Here is a 2,409-nt window from a genome sequence, read left to right as displayed (position 1 = left end):
CAACCCCAAAAGTTCTGCAACACCCCCCCACCCCCCACCTTCCCCTTTTTTCTCCTCAATCCACATGCAGAATTCTCTGGTAGGAGGATCAATAGCAAAGACTCAAACTATCTAACCATAATTTAACGAGCCACCCCCACCACCAACCAACCAACTACAACCAGCCGCAGAATTTTTCTTTTTGTCGGGGGTAGGGGTGAGGGGAAGGTTGGGTCATAAGCAGGGACTCTTTAACTCGTATGCAGCGGACACACCCGATCAGCATCGCATCAGATCAATAGCAATGTAGAGACACACTTTGGACCATCGTACACGAATCAGTACACACAAAATTTGAATGATTATTTGATTTTCATAGTGTACATTTTTTTGCCAGTGTAAATAAATTCTTAGCTTTAGTAATAATTTTAAGGCACTTGCAACACAATAAAAGTCTATATTATATAGCTCGTAAATGCCGAAGAATTATAGTGTAACAAGAGAGTAACATACACAAAAAAGAAGGAGGAAAGATAAGGACGACAGATATTTGAGAGGAAAAAAGGAGCAAACCATACCAGAGCACCCGCCAACCATCCACTAAATAATTTCTAGATTTAGAAAACAGAATAGAAAAAAAATGTGTGAGCAACAAAGTTGTTCCCCAAAACTGCGTCTTAGAGCGATGTCGAAACACTAGAATGAATGTTCCTAAATAGGTAATGGTTTTATCGTACATTTTTCGTTTGTTTTGTTGTTTTAGTAATAAGGCTTTTACGGCACTTACAACACAACAATGTCATATACGTGCCCTTTTTACTCCTTGAAACGCACATTTTTTTTCACTTTTAGTAAGAGTTTTACGGAACTTGCAACACAACAAGGTTATATAGATATATTAAGTGCAAAAGATTAGAGGTGTTACTGTTACAAGTGAGAAATAAACGCAAAAAATGGAGGAGAGATCGACAGGATGATAGATGTTTGATAGGGAAGACGGGGTAAACCACACAGAAGGGGCTCTCGTAGTCGAGAGGCTACCGTGTTTGCCTTACTCAATATGTTCCAGGATCGAATCCGGACAGCGACGGAAAATGTTGTTCGCCAAAATGTTCTCCTTTCACCTCCTTTCCTGCTTTCTAGCAATGTTAATTCGTCTCGTTTCGTCTCCATTTTCTGCCCCCACCCCCTCACCCCCTTTGCCCCCTCCTCTGGGCTCTTAGCTCTCTCTTCAGTCTTCATACTGCTACTCCTTGGCTGCTTCTTACTGCTGTCTTTCAGCAACACCCCTGATCTTATGGTATGTAAGATCAAACACCTAGCCTTCCTGGAAAAGAGCGAAAAATCTCGGAGGTCCAGTGAGCAAGTTGCGCGCGCAAAAGATCCCTTGGTGGTCCAAAAAACGATAAGAGTAAGCTTCAGTTGCCACCCGGGCAAAAATTTAAAAAAGACCTACCAACTGAAAAATTTGTATGTGTCCCGTGCCCTCATATGACCTTATGCAGTTGTGAGCGCCGTAAATTACAAACAAAAAAAGAAGAAATACAATACCAGAGCACCCATCAAACAACCGCACGCTCATTCTGACTGTACGACACCGCTTGAAGACGAGACTGTTTTGAGAGCAATTAAATATCTTCATTATTCGTTCAAATTTTGCAATTCATGCTTTCTTTCAGAAATACATCTGAACACACAGCCAGAAACATACATACAATGACATAATACACAATTGTGTTCTTGATTTGTGTGTATTTATTTTATTATTTTATTTTTGTTGAGGGTTTTACGGCACTCGCAATTGCATAAGGTCATATGAGCACAAATTCAGCGTTGTTTGAGTTTGAATACAGAGTAATACATCAACACAATAACAGCCATTTAGGACAGGAGAAAAAAAAGAAAGACAAACATAAACCAAACAGTTAAGTTCAGTTTTAGAAAGAGTTTTACAGCATTTGCAACCCGAATAGGCCATATTATGAGTGCCGAAGGTTAGAGGCGTTACTTGAGAGTTACATACAAAGAAAAGTAGAAGAAGAGATATTTTTTAACCGAAATGGATTTAATGAGAGAAAAAGCAAAACTTACCCGAGCACTAAATCTGGCCCACCAACCGCCCACAGAAACAATAAGAGACGGGCAGAAAAAGAAATAGAAACGATCACTGATGCCATGTATCCCTAGCACTAAACACACTAGACAACAACGTTGTAGAAAATTGCAGCAGTCAAGAGGATCGTAAGTGGCTCGACATTCGACATTAACTGACGAGCCACTTGAAACTCTCCGGCCGAGATTACAACTAGCATTATATTATTATTGTTATAATGTGGGGTATCATGGTGAAATCAGGTGCTCGTCAAAATAAAGAAATCGCCAAACCCAACCTTTTCCAACCCTTTAGAAGTTACTTTTAATCGATTTTCT

General features: G+C 39.9%; 1 protein-coding gene across 1 annotated transcript in view; it reads right to left on the bottom strand.

Annotated features, from left to right (window-relative positions):
• LOC101855178 (long-chain-fatty-acid--CoA ligase 5) overlaps nt 1–2,172 on the bottom strand; it is a gene marked incomplete in the record, with an annotated part of 41,846 nt that extends 39,674 nt beyond the window's left edge. Inside the window, 1 exon segment of the mRNA XM_013080724.2 lies at nt 2,071–2,172.
• Nucleotides 2,173–2,409: the final 237 nt, after the last annotated feature.

The sequence above is a fragment of the Aplysia californica genome, unplaced genomic scaffold (assembly GCF_000002075.1).
Source record: "Aplysia californica isolate F4 #8 unplaced genomic scaffold, AplCal3.0 scaffold00097, whole genome shotgun sequence".
NCBI classification, from domain to species: domain Eukaryota; kingdom Metazoa; phylum Mollusca; class Gastropoda; order Aplysiida; family Aplysiidae; genus Aplysia; species Aplysia californica.
Note: the sequence above shows the minus strand (reverse complement) of the source record. Positions and strands in the feature narration are given on the sequence as shown.